This window comes from Archocentrus centrarchus, chromosome 20 (assembly GCF_007364275.1).
Source record: "Archocentrus centrarchus isolate MPI-CPG fArcCen1 chromosome 20, fArcCen1, whole genome shotgun sequence".
NCBI classification, from domain to species: Eukaryota; Metazoa; Chordata; class Actinopteri; order Cichliformes; family Cichlidae; genus Archocentrus; species Archocentrus centrarchus.
In genome coordinates this window covers 11,587,428-11,602,151 of record NC_044365.1, presented here as the reverse complement: position 1 = coordinate 11,602,151, position 14,724 = coordinate 11,587,428, and the positions used below count along the sequence as shown (strand labels likewise).

Here is a 14,724-nt window from a genome sequence, read left to right as displayed (position 1 = left end):
GTAATTTCAATGGAGGAATGGCGGAAACAGCAGTCATCTATCCTTGCAAATATTTTACAAGGCACCTAATCCAGTGAAAGTCACATAATGCAAAACACTGTTTGATTTTTCAACAAAGGAAGGGTTAGTAGGATAGTATGACTGTGCTTGGCAGAACCAGAGACTGTAGGGTGGGGGTGTAAAAGGAGAAGTGTTGAGGCTTTTGTGTCTGAGAAGGCCTCCAGAGTTTAAGAGACTTTGTCTATGCTCTTTACTCGTCCCCTCTGGCAGACTCCAGCCTCATGACGGAGCACATTTAAGGCCTGCGGCAAAGGCTGCTTGGAGGAACTACACAGCATCGGCCTCATCCAGGGAGACCGTGTGGCTCGATGCATGTGGTCTAAGGGCCAGAAAAGATTTGTAGAGAAAGGCCAGTGTTTGGTTGTCAGCACAGCGATGGGAGGCCCTGGGTCCTGGATGAGTTAGAGGAGGTTTCTGCCATCACAAACAAGGGCTGCTATTTTCACCGAGGGAGTGGAGCTGAAACACCCTGAAATTTGTTGGACAGTCTCGCATGCATGCACAGAAAGATGAGACTTACCAGAATACGAATGATTTCCTCCGGTTTCTTGTCATCCACAGGGATTCCATTGACCACCTTCAGTTCATCTCCAACATGAATCAACCCTGCAACATAAACACACACTTTATAAATCTACAATCATTCTGATATTCCATTATTTTAATGCCCTAATGTAAGCAAGCTACTACATTCTGTGCATATCAACCCTGGGGACGTGTACAGAGTGCCATATTAATGTTTATCATTATGGTGGCATTTGAGATTGGAAAAGAATCTGAATATTATTGTCGACATGTGGAAATTTGCCTTTGACGTGAATGCAACCAAGCTGAAACAAAGACTGGACGCAATGAATACAAAATCAAACAGAAAACATGTGGACAAACTGAACTTCACAGTATAGTTGTTGTTCATGTTCATTTTTGCAAAGCAGCTTGATTCAATGTCTGGTGAAGAACAGAAGTGCTAAATTTGTTTGTGTTTCTGCTCCTGTATAAAACTGGTACAGCTGATTACACACTACAGACTCATATACAAATGCTTTACCAAACATACGCACACACAGACAAACAACTACAAAAGGAAAAAAAGAGCTGGAACTAACCACTTCTGTCGGCCGCTCCTCCCCTCATGATCCGGACCACAACGGTGGCTCCTGTGTGCTCATCACGCCTTATTGTTGCTCCCTATGAAACAAGTCTTTAATAATTAACTGAATTGTATTTGTACCGCTCTGGTTAACATCATAAAGTTCAAATGTCAAATGGCAGTGACTTAAAATAACTGTAAAAGGTATCTATTGGAAATTTGAGGACCAGATAACCTGCACACAGAAAGATCATTGCTAAGAACATGGCTGATTTATGATTACTTTCCCAGAAAAAAAGTGGACTATATTTTCATCTGGGGCAAGTGATACTCACTGTGTGTCTTAACAAATCTACAGTGTCTCATTAATAGAGATGGATGCTCTTTTATGTTTTATGGACTTTTATTTTATGTACATTTTGGTGCAGGGAATAGCATTAGCTTAATTTAATATATTTTCTTCAAAATATTGGAGCTCTTCCTCTGTGGCCTTTGTATTTTACATCTCTGTGTACTTAGCTGATGGGAAAACAAAGGTATGGTAGACCACTAAGGCTAGGTTAGGACATAAAACTATTAGTAATATTAAGATGAAGCTTAGACAATGATACACTGAAGGATTTGAAAAGATAGATGAGAGGGGGAAAAGCTACAAGGTATAAGAGCCACAACACACCCACAAACGCACACATGCATGCATCCCCTGCCCTCGTTTATGAGCTTGGTGCTTAGCCAAAGCGACACACAGAGTATAGAGTTTCAGCTTCCTTATTTGAAATGACAGTGTTCACTGGTGATGCATTTACCAGTAAACTCAAAATGCCTTTTTCCCTTGTACAATAAAACAATAGACTCAGTGGGTGCCAACCTGTCATGACCTTCCCACAAACACCATTCAGGCACCAGCCTGCCTGGGATTTAGGATGGAATAAGATAGCAAACTGCAACCCATTGTGTGCCGTCATCTTTGCTTGGGCCTGATGACCTGAACCAGACGGAGGATGTGTCGTCTAGTCAACACATGGTTTGTCATGGCTGCAACTCATCCTTCCACCCTTTCTTAGCTGTTATTCCCATCATCCACAAAGACTGTTTTTATTTCTGGTAAAAATGAAATAGAGCTCGAGCTTTCCTCACCTCATCCAGCTGCTTTGCTTTATTTCAGCTGTCCTAACCCACTGCTGCCCGGGTCAGTGACTAGAGTGCAGCTCGTCACACCACTCAGGTTTGTGTCATATTTCTGTTTGCCTTACTCTGACACATCCAAAGCAGTTTGGACTCCTACCATCGATGGAGTTATTTAAAAAGCTCCTCAAAGACCAAAGGAGCCTCTGCTTTGTGCCACTTTAATGATCATTAGCATGTCATCTTGGTTGTTTTTACAACCTACTCATACCTAATGGTTTTGCTATAGATAATGGTTTCCTCAAGGCCTTTGGTGTGCGTTTACCAATGGAATAAGGGAACAAAATAAGGATAAGATAGTGGTAGGGTCTTGCACACCTAACAGAATAATTGGGCTAATTAAAAAAAACTCAAGAGTGTTCAGTAGGAGAGAGATCAGTGGGGCAGATCATTGAAAGGGGACAGCACTGACAGTACCTGGTGTCAGGGTCACACTGCACTATGACTTAAAGCAGCTGTATATGATGCAATGGTCTCCAGAGAGCTAGAGAAGCCTTTTTGTGTTAGTGTCTGAAAGAATAGACCTCAGAGAGACTATGACAGACAACAGGGTGAGATGGGGAGTCTGCAGGAAATCTCACAGGAGTACTCAGACATGTGGTCATAAACTTTCTTTTTCTACGTTTTCATTTTGACTCTCTTCTTTTTTTGAGCTGGCCGATGGCCAGTGGTGTGATTGATGTTTTTATTTTGTCTCTTGGGTTGCCTGTTGGCTGGTGGCAGTCTTAAGGTTAACTAACTGTGTAGAAGGAGCCTTGGATTCAGACTAAAATGACAACAGGTGACGTGCAGGCTCTCTCTGATTATCGATGGAATCTGTTCATAGATGTTGTGTAGATATACATCATATTTTGACACATATGGCTTAAATCACATGCTGAAACCTTCCATTTACAAAGACACTTTTACAACTTTTATTTCAAGTGATTATAGGGCAGCACATTTAGCATGTAAATATGAATGAATGAGACTGTAAACCCACTTTTCTGGGACAATTTTATCCATTCAAACCACCCTGCTCTATGTGCTTTTACACCAAGTCAAATTTTGCTGGACATAGATAATCAGATAATCTGACCCACTGCCCACCAACATACTGGGCTAACGTAGGTTAGCAAAGGCAACAGTAAGAGAGCTGGGGAGTGGGGAGCCTCCCTTTATAATCTGGCCAGCCCCAGTTTGAACTCAGAAATGGTACAGTAGCAAATGTGCTCCAACTGATAGGAGAAACTGAGAGAAGCCAAAACGCTCAGGAGGCAACATGAGCAAGATAGAATTGGGGGTAAGTGGAAGACCAGAGTCAGATCTGACAAGCTGACTGGAGGGAGGAATGAATCAAAAGAAAATATAGGAAAGGGTCTGATGAGAGATTAAGATATACAGGGTGTGTACAGATATAAAGTTAAATTTAAGACCTTTTTAATACCACTTCAAATGAAACTTTAAACCAAACTTTCAATGGAAATACACATCAATTGTGGAAGTATAGTCATTCCAGGTAATGTATTAGTTCAACATGGACAATAAATTCAAAGTGCACTGTTCAAATGTACTGTTACTCTGTTACTGTTACTCCATTTGACATTAAACTTTCACTTCTATAATTATTGAGCAGACTGGCTAGCAAGGCTATGTTCTTCGCAATCTTTAGGTGTGTTGCGAAACAGAAGACCAAGGTAAAAATTAAAAGCAGAAAGGGAAAGCAAAGTCCTGTCTCAAGATGAAAGCAAACAGGTGTGAGAATAGCTGGGGCCACTTCACATCAATGACAGAATGCTGGCCCTTATTATCTTAACCACAAAGTGCTGGAATAATCAACAGCACCTCACATATTCATGTTTTTCTTCCTTGATTCTCAAGTTCTGGTCAACCTTTTTTTTTTTTTTTTTTTTTTGATGCACATTACACTCTCCCCTCCACCTCATTACAGTCTACAGTCAGACTTCATTATCTCAGTCCTCCAGGGTTATATCAGCCTCTCCTGGAGGCCTGACGAATGCCTTGGAAGCCCTGATAGGCAGCAGGAACAAGGGGGGGCAAATCCAAACTCCTGAACTCAGCATCACCTTCTCTTGTGCCACGATACCCTATGGGTGCTATCGTCAGAATCCAGTCATGCGTAGCCACTAATAAGTGCCTGCTCTGTTAAACAAATATAAACATCTAGGCTAGAACGTAAATAAGCTGCATGATGTGTGTGTGCATGGTGGGGCATGCATAAGAAAGAAACAGCATGGATAAAGACCCTCAAGTACCAAGATGGGCTTCCTAGTCTAGGAGTTAAATATTAGCATGGACTGATGGCTAGGTTTACACCAAGCCTTCAACGCCTCCAAGCACATGGAAGCCATTTTAGACTTTTCCTTGTGCATAGAAGCAGTACAGGAAGTCAGAAAGAGAAAGTCTACGTCTGTCAAAGCACATACACGCATGAGCGACAGCATGTGTGTGTATGTTTTAGTGTGCATGCAAGCGTGTCTATGTGTGCTTCTAGAAGAGTGTAGCCATGGATTACAACCTGAATTCAGGCCAAGAAGGCCCAAGAGAAACCTCAAAAAGATGGAATGATTGATGCTGGACAGTCGCTAAGTCTGATGAATAGGCCATGCTATGTTAGCAATCAAACACAAAGCACCACTTAACCATCAAATGGCCCAGCTCTGCTATATGCATGGAAAAAGATTGTTAAATGATGGGACTGGGTCTTTCTTCTTGTTGTCAACTATTGCTGTAGCCAATCAATGTAGAAATTAAATGTTCGAGAAAAAAGAACAGAGAAATTCACCATCAAAAATAAAGACAAGTAGGGGGTCATCTTGGCCTGAGGTAAGCCTTGTAGTTGGGGTCAATTAGTCATCAGTAAGGTGATCCCAAAGCCTCCACTCCTAACTTGATCAACTCCATATGCACCTAGCTCTTTATCTCTACTTCTAGCACTTAAATGAATCTGATTGTTATTGTTGGGCTGGCCCAAATGCAACAGCTTCTCTGCTGTGTGATGAGGAGAAGTGGAGCAACGCTTGTCCATATCAAGCAATTCCCCCTTGCAGCGCATGCACTGGAGCGCACATGCTCACATGGCAGCTACATTAAGTATGTGATGACAAATGGCTCACACCTCATTCAGTGCAGACAAAAAAAAAAGAGAGAATGGGGACTGAAATTTGGATCCCCTCCGTGAGTGTGCGCTTATTAAAGGGAATTGAATGGAGATGAGATTGTCCAGTGAGCTGTCAACATGCAGTAGTGCCACAAAACTTTCAGCAGATAAGAGGAGTAAGACGAGCTCAATGTTGGATTTCTCATCACGTTTGGCTGACTCAGATTGGCCACGTAATTTCACTGGCAAACTGACTATGTGGTAATTAGAGTGCCCCCTGGCTGATGGAGTGGATGGATGGCTGGATGACTTGATGGAAGCTGGCTGGATTGTACTCTGGTTGTACAGATGACGAGAGGGTTGGCTAGTTGTCTTGGCACGGCTCATCACACATCTTGGGGTCTGGGGCAGGCTTTGTGTGGCCTGTCTGGTAAGTCCCACAGTGGAACAGATGGATGTTAGAATCTCTTTACCTTCACCATGGCCACAACTAAAGCCACTCCACTATTCCAAACCCGCCAGGGAAAACAAGCACAGCGATCCATTTCAAACACACGGCCCTCACCCCGTAACGGCCACTCAAAACATCGCCCTCTGAACCGAGCCGAACGCTGTGGCATTTGACAAACATTATTTCTCCCTCTAAATTGAGAGCGACAAGGAAAAACAAACAGACAGCGATGCCGACATGTTTTGACATAATGTCACTTAACAGCAAAAGTGTAACAGCGACAATAAACTCCTGCCGACCACTGTGTTGACTGCTGTGTTTAGAGGTATAAATATGAGTGTAGTGGAAACACATGCTGGCATTCTTTACACCAGATGTCGACCATGGAAAAAGCAAATACAAAGTGGAAATGGGCCTCCTGGACATTAAAATACAATTACCTCCAATCATATCTGGTGTTGGAGTGTGTCATTTCATCTTACCTCACTGACATGGCATAGAGCCCCACACACATAACATGCATGACCGTTCCACACTCTGAGCCCAGCATATTTATGAGTTCTTACATACTTCCTCGAAGGCCACTGCTCAGAAGGAGTAAAATCACGTAAGATTAGTGTACTCGGTCAAGATCAGAAAATCCATTTAGTGTTATGGCCACCTATAAAGATTAATATAGTACTGTAAAGAATTAGCACGAGTCCAGATGAAAATCGACATTATTTTTGCAAAAGTGAGTAAAAAAGAAGCCGAAGAGCAGTGAAAGGAGCTTGAGATTTTAAGTCAAATGATTTTTCTAGGTGATGCAATACAGCTGCTCCGATCCCCTTTGAGTGACCTGTTGCATGCCTTTCCACCTGTTTTATTAAATCACTTACAAATGCGACTAATAAAAGCTACTCCTCCCACCCTACCCTTCCTCCCTCATTCCCAGACTCCCTCTCAGCACTTAAGTAGGCTCTGGTTTCCTTTTTTATTTCTTTAACCCCAGTCTTCACCTACCAGTCATAATTAACAAGTATGCTGAAAAAAGGCAAATTACAGGTCCTTATTATGATAATTACAGAGAGCGGGAGGGGTAGAGAAGTAGCCAGGTAATGTAAATGCAGCAGTTTACCCAACAAGACAGCTCACTTTCATTTGTCTTCCTGCACCCCCTCTTTCCTTTCCTCCCCTCCCTCTTTGAATTTTAATGTTAAAGCAAGTCATTACCCAGTTGCTGTGAAAACACATTTACCAGCCCACCTTAGAACTTCAGACAGGTGCCTGTGAATTTGGGTGTGTGAATCTGGGTATAAATGCGTGGCTATCTCACCAAGTGTGTATTTGTTTCCATACTGTTCGCATGAATCACCATGCTGACACTATGGTGATGCATGTAGACTGAGTGGAATTGCCGTCTCCTTGCAATAAGATGGACAGTGCCAGATATTTAGTCATTATGTACTGTATGTGTGTGTGAAAGTGCCTACAAAGAGACAGTTGTGTCAGCGAGCGGTCTATCTCTGCTCTGGCATTGTTTAGTGTTTTCCCTGTCGTTATCCCGTGTAAAAGAAAACAGCACTTTCACATGTCTTTTCTCATTTCCAAAGTGGGCTGGGAAGCAGGGCTGCTGAGGAGCAGCCGGCCCAATGGGCAACAATGCCCACATTCAGCCTCTGGCTCTCGTACGCAGAGCGGAAAACAGCAAGAGTGCTGGGATGTGTGTCCACATTTATGATTACACATGATGGGAGGAAGACATTTTATTTAAGAGGGCTGTGAGATTAGGATCTGGGAATGCCTCAGATGTGGCTTTGGAAGTCGTACTTGTTTTCACATTCACAACTCAACAGGCTGCAGGGGTGGTGTAACAACCACTTCACTGAGGGTTGTACAAGAACACACATTTGAACAAACACAGGAGGCTTTTCCATGACTGTTTTAAACTAGTTTGCAATTCTTTGTAATGATTTTATTGGACAGGACAAAAATACACGTCTGACTATATTAGCCCTAAGGTTTCTGAACAGAGTTCCCACAAATTTAAATTTCTATTATAATGATGTGAAGTTATAGAACTAGATTTTATCCACAGACGCACAAGTTTGGTGCACAAACACATATTGAGCGTGACCACCTAACACTGTTCCATTATAACTTGCGATAAAATTGATGTTAAAGTGTTGACTAGCCAATTATGTGGTGCATAGCAATTCCAAAGATGTTTTAAAGGACTAGATGTTGCAACCCCTAATGATTCAGCTCTGTGTTTTGAGAGGGCTGTGAAGAGACCTCCAGTATGACACATCATCAGTAGTGTGACCCCAGACTCTTTGAGTTTATTGGCTATTTATCACGATACACCTTCACCTGGGGAAGGCCCACCACTGGCTGACCTGGTTGCATCCCCCCCCCCCCCGAGTCTCCTTTTTTCACAGCCACAGCCAGTGACTGCTTGTCTCCACAAGTGTGGTCAGTTCTTTGTTGGTCTTCCTCTGGTTCTGCCCTCTGATGCCAACTTCCTTCAGAAGCCCTGCTGTGGAAGCCCCTGCAACCCACCTCTATTGGGCACAGCTTCACAATCCAGTCCCATTCCTCTGCTTCAGCTGCCAAGCTGGAATAACACAGCTTTTTCCTTTCATATGCCCCATCAATGGCATCTTCCCAAGGGACCATCAGCTAAATTATAATGACAAGGCAGAAGGATTTGGACCAGAGAACCAGACCCTTCAGATTTCTGAAGGGAAGGTGAGTCTCTGGATTAGGTCGACACACATTTCCCAGTTCCTGACTGTATCCAGTGGGCCTGCGTCTGAGGGCAAGGCATTGTTCTGCTACTTCTCTCCTTCCCAGATAAAGGTTGCCTGTGGAAAGAAAAGGCTGGGCAGCTAGTGTGATCCCATTGGTGGTTCTGTTGTTCTCCAAAGCAGAGGCTAAGCACTTGAGTGCCTGTTTGTGCCTCCAGGTGTATCTTCCCTGAGTCAAACTGGCCTTACAATCCACCAGGATGGGTTTGAGGATTGCCGGGGCTGCACACTGGGGACATGATGGTTCTCTCTAATCCAGAGATGTAAGTTTGCTGGAGAGCAAAGAACATCATATGTGACCCTGACGATAAAACTTAGTGTCAGGGTTGGCTGTGGCAAGCAAGGCAGAGGACCCAAAAGCAGGACTCATGAGGCAAGAGGCTCACTTGAAATCCAAGGCTTCAATAACGTGACTTGGCAACATAACATAAACTTAAAGTAAACCTGGAATTAGACATGGAGCACACAGCTGCAGAACACACGACAGAAGTAACAACTAAAGTTAACTGACAACACGATGAGGACAAATTGAAAACACTGACAATATATACACAGCAGGTAATGGGCAAATGGGAAACAGCTGGGAGGGAAACACAGGAATCAAAACTAAACCCAAAGCACACAGACCAAAGACCTACCAAAATAAAACAGGAAATGACCTAACATGGTACACACCGGCTTGACACCTGGGGATACTGACACAGAGGGATAACAGGAACAGAACACAGGGAGACAGAAACAGAGACCCCACAACAAAACAGAACCATACAAACGAAACATAAAACACTGGACCACAGCCCAGGACCATGACACTTAGCCTATATGTGCCAATCTTGCTCCAAGTGATTTTCCTTCTCTTAATGCTGTCCCACCTCCTCCACTGCCCTTGCTGTAATTGGGAGACTGCTTTGGTGCACCTGGCTGCTTCTACATGGTGTGGTACCTCTGCCACCACAATGTGTCACCGTTCAGTCAGTGTGGCCATTTGCAATGTAGGTGTTGTTGTTCCCAAGCCAAAACCTCCACTGCCATGTTGGACATGATGCTGTGGCATTTTGAAAGAATTGATTTTTATCATGCCCCGTTGATGTTTTCCTGGAGTTGATCTGCGAAGCATTTTGTGCTTGATTTTGTTGTTGTCATAGTCATCATGTCGTCTATATATGCCCTGACTGGTGAAGACACAGCTCAGTCACCAAGTCCTTTCCTTTAACCACCCACTGTGGTGCTCAGATGATCAACTCCTTTGCCATGGTGAATGCCAGGGAGAAATAGTGCAGCCCACCATTATTCCAATCTCCAGGTGTTGCCAGGCAGTGGTGTCCTGTGCTGATATGCAGAACTCGAGATCTTCGACTTGGTGACCTGAGAGGAATTCACAGAGGAGGAGAAGGAGCACTGAGGTATATCTGCTTCTGGGAGAATGAAATCCTGAAGGTGATGTATAGATGTCAGAAGCTGCTCATGGATAGAGTTAACTTTTTGAGGAGAAATCCAGGAATTTGTGGCAGAGGTCAGGGGCACAAGAAGGTCTGAGCTGGATAAAAGGGGGAAAGTAGCCAGCTGATGGTGGAAAATAGCAATCTGGGATCACTTTGCTGTTAGCAAATTAAGAAAGAATAATAATGTGTCTTGGCCTGAGAGAGAGAGCTGATTTACACAATTTTTTATAAGCCTCTAGGTGGACATTGAGGCCAGATCTTTTGTAGAGCTTCTCATGTCAGCAGCCAATGGTCCATAGGGCACAGAGTTCCAGAGTGAACCATGGGGCAGGGCAAGTAAAAGAGACAGTCTGACTTTTGAGGGGGGCAAGAGAGTTGAGGCTGCTGGATATGGCAGTCAACAAGCCCATCAACCATGGTGTTGGGGGAGTCTGAGGCCAAATGGGCTACCATCAGGTTGTACAGCCAATGCAATGACAGTCTTAATGTTCCTGTATGTGATGGTACATTTGGTGTTCAGCCTAGGCAGAGGAACAGGAACAGAAAAGCAGACAGCAAGATGATCAGAGACAACAAGGCCCAGACACTTCAGATTGGAAGGAGTTGTGTTAGTGGAGCAAATTCAGTGTGTGACTTCTGATGTAGGTGGGACCTTTGATGTGCTACGTGAAATTGAGACAGTCCAACATTGACAAGAACTTGCTGGCAAAGGAACAGCTATTGGAATCCACATGAATATTGAAGTGACTAAGTAAGAGTGTGAAAGGATACATGGAGCAGATAGAGGGGAGAAGCTCAGACAGCTCAGGCATGAAGGTAGTAGGGACTATAAGGGGATGGTAGACAAGGACAACCAGAAGTTTAAGGATCTAATTCCTTCATTATTATGCTCTTCAGTGCCAACACAGTGCAGAGCAGCTACCTAAACTCTGCACCCAGTAAGGTAGATTATCTCGTCAATAGTTTTACATCCTCACTGCATATAACTTTGGATACTGTGGCTCCTCTGAAAAGGAAAGCTTCAAATCAGAAGTGCCTGACTCCGTGGTATAATTCACAAACGCACAGCTTAAAGCAGATAACCCGAAAGCTGGAGAGGGAATGGCATCTCACTAAAATAGAAGATGCTCATTTAGCCTGGAAAAAGAGTTTGTTGCTCTATAAAAAAGCCCTCCATAGAGCTAGGACATCTTACTACTCAACATTAATTGAAGAAAATAAGAACAACCCCAGGTTTCTTTTCAGCACTGTAGCCAGGCTGACAAAGAGTCAGAGCTCCGTAGTGCCAAGTATTTCTTTCACTTTAACTAGTAGTGCCTTCATGGATTTCTTTACAAATAAAATTTTAGACATTAGAGAAAAAATTATTCATAACCATCTCAAAGATTTATCTTCATGTTCGGCTGCTTTCAGCACTGCTGGTATTTGTTTAGACTCTTTTGCTCCAATTGATCTTTCCGAGTTAACTTCAATAGTTACTTCCTCCAAACCAGCAACATGTTTGTTAGATCCCATTGCTACTAGACTGTTCAAAGAAGTCTTTCCAATTATTGATGCTTCTATCTTAAAAATGATCAAGCTGTCTTTATTAGTTGGCTATGTACCACAGGCCTTCAAGGTGGCTGTGATTAAACCGCTACTTAAAAAGCCATCATTGACCCAGCTGTCTTAGCTAATTATAGGCCAATCTCCAACCTTCCTTTTCTCTCAAAGATTCTTGAAAGAGTAGTTGTAAAACAGCTAACTGATCATCTGCAGAGGAACGGTTTATTTGAAGAGTTTCAGTCAGGTTTCAGAATTCATCACAGTACAGAAACAGCATTAGTGAAGGTTACAAATGATCTTCTTACAGCCTCTGACAGTGGACTCATCTCTGTACTTGTCCTGTTGGACCTCAGTGCAGCTTTTGATACTGTTGACCATAACATTTTATTACAGATTAGAGCATACTATGGGTATTAAAGGTACTGCAGTGCAGTGGTTTGAATCATATTTATCTAATAGACTCCAGTTTGTTCATGTAAATGGGGAGTCTTCTTCACACACTAAGGTTAATTATGGAGTTACTCAGGGTTCTGTGCTTTGACCAATTCTATTTACATTATACATGCTTCCCTTAGGCAGTATTATTAGAAAGCATTGCATCAGTTTTCATTGTTATGCAGATGGTGCTCAGCTTTACCTATCAATGAAGCCAGATGGTAAATGGTAAATCGACTAGCTCTTATATAGCGCTTTTCTACTCAGTATGAGCACTCAAAGCGCTATTACAACATGTTTACATTCACCCATGCACTCCCATTCATACAAGCACTTCCATGTTTGCTAAGCTAAGTGCTTTTTAATTAACTATCATTCACACACATTCATACTCCGACGGGACGGTCGGAGAGCAACTTGGGGTTAAGTATCTTGCCCAAGGATACATTGGCATGTAGCCTGGAGTAGCCAGGAATCGAACCGCTGACCTTCTGATCAGTAGGTGACCTTCTCTACCTACTGAGCTACAGTCACCCCTGCAGTTTGATGACGCACATCAAACTGCAGGAATGTCTTAAAGACATAAAGGCCTGGATGACCTCTAATTTCCTGCTTCTAAATTCAGGTAAAACTGAAATTCTTGTACTTGCCTCCACAAATCTTAGAAACATGGTGTCAAACAGATACTTACTCTCGATGGCATTACGTTGGCCTCCAGTAACACTGTCAGAAATCTTGGAGTCATTTTTGACCAGGATTTGTCCTTCAATGCACATATTAAACAAATATGTAGGACCGCTTTTTTGCATTTGCGCAATATTTCTAAAATTAGAAACATCCTTTCTCAGACTGATGCGGAAAAGCTAATTCATGCGTTTATTACTTCTAGGCTGGACTACTGTAATTCGTTATTATCAGGCTGTCCTAAAAGCTCCCTGAAAAGCCTTCAGCTGATCCAAAATGCTGCAGCTATAGTACTGACAGGGACTAGAAAGAGAGAGCAGATTTCTCCCATATTGGCTTCTCTTCATTGGCTCCCTGTTAAATCCAGAATAGAATTTAGAATCCTTCTCCTCACCTACAAGGCCTTGAATAATCAGGCCCCATCTTATCTCAAAGACCTTATAGTACCATATCACCCCAATAGAGCACTTTGCGCTCAGACTGCTGGCTTACTCGTGGTTCCTAGGATACTTAAGAGTAGAATGGGAGGCAGAGCCTTCAGTTTTCAGGCCCCTCTTCTGTGGAACCAGCTTCCAGCATGGATTCGGGAGACAGACACCCTCTCTGTTTTTAAGATTAGGCTTAAAACTTTCTTTTTGATCAAGCCTATAGTTAGGGCTGGATCAGGTGACCCTGAACCATCCCTTAGTTATGCTGCTATAGGCCTAGGCTGCTGGGGGGTTCCCATAATGCACTGTTTCTTTTCATTCACCTTATTTACTTTGTTTATACTCCACTCTGCATTTAATCATTAATTGATATTAATCTCTGGCTCTCTTCCACAGCATGTCTTTTCTGTCCCCTCAGCCCAACCGGTTGTGGCAGATGACTGCCCCTCCCTGAGCCTGGTTCTGCTGGAGTTTTCTGTTACGATGCAGCATTCAATAAACACAGACACTCAACGTGAGTTTCCAGTTTAAACGTGTATTCAGCAAAAACGATCCGACAGGTCCTACTTCCGAGGTTTTGTGCCTAACAAAATAAAAACAGTTGACTGCAATAACCCCGTAACATCCTCCTTTACAAAATTGGAAAGACAGTAAATCATTAAAAGAAGAAAGCCTTACTGTGACCCCATAGTGCTTGAACTAAGTGAAATCTTTAGGCAGTAATAACCAAACCTGGTTAACAACTGAAACATTTCCTGAACAGAATACAGTACATTACTCTCACCCCTTTTGTCCTATCGTTTTGACTGGTTGTCTGAAATAACATACATGTACATATACTGTAAATAACCCAACAGTACAACCATGACACATTACAGTTTATAGATTGTGTCTCTCAGGCGGTTTAGATAGTCGTCCTGCTTTGGTGTAAGTGCCGCTGTGGTGAGGTGCTTGCTTCCCAGTGTCTGAGGAAGCCTCAGGCATGGGCATCACCAGGCTTACCACCACTTTTGGTGCTGGGCTTTCAGTGACATTCCCCTCTGGTGTAGGTGTGTGGAGGGGTTCAGGCCCATCCCTATCCGCCGACGCTGTGGGCTCTGCTACCTTGAGGTCTGTTCTGTTGCGGTGGTAGAGGGTGCCGTCAACATCCACCAGGTAGGAGCGGGGTGCAACCTGGCGAAGACAGGTACCGATTTTCCAGCGGCCAGAAGTGTCTCCTGGCACAGGTTTCATCCTGATTGTCTCTCCTATCTCCAATTCTGGCAAGTCCCTAGCTGTTCGGTCATAAAAGGACTTTGCGAGCTGACGCCGATGGCGCAATTTCTCCATGACACCCACTACCACGGATGGCTCTAGTAGCTTGTTTGTAACAGGTATAGAGGTCTTGAGCCTCCTTGACATAAGTCGTTGTACTGGGCTGCTGTCCATGTTCTCTGTGGGTGTATTCCTCCAGTGTAAAATAGCCTTCCATGGATCAGCTCCATCTCGTGCTGCCCTACGCAGAATGTTTTTTGC

The 14,724-nt window shown here is 43.4% G+C and overlaps 1 pseudogene; it reads right to left on the bottom strand.

The window, feature by feature from the left end:
• The window catches only part of LOC115799911 (MAGUK p55 subfamily member 7-like), a 114,654-nt pseudogene that overhangs the window by 58,261 nt on the left and 41,669 nt on the right, over positions 1-14,724 (bottom strand).